The following is a 217-nucleotide window of genomic DNA, read 5'->3' on the forward strand; positions in this document are numbered from 1 at the left end:
CCTATTTATCCGGCGGCGCCCCGCTCGCCTCCGCCTTCTCTTCCCGGTTCTTCCCGGAGTCGGGAAAAGCTGGGTTGAGAGGGCGAAAAAGGAAGAGGGGACTGTGCCTGGTTTCGCCTCAGGGTCTTGGCCTAGGGCGGAGGGGGCTGGAGGCGCCCCGCTCAGCGGGTGGAGGCCTTGGCCGCCGCCGTCATGCCATGTGGGGGTTCTCCGCGGA

This window comes from Myotis brandtii, unplaced genomic scaffold, assembly GCF_000412655.1.
Source record: "Myotis brandtii unplaced genomic scaffold, ASM41265v1 scaffold19, whole genome shotgun sequence".
NCBI lineage: Eukaryota > Metazoa > Chordata > Mammalia > Chiroptera > Vespertilionidae > Myotis > Myotis brandtii.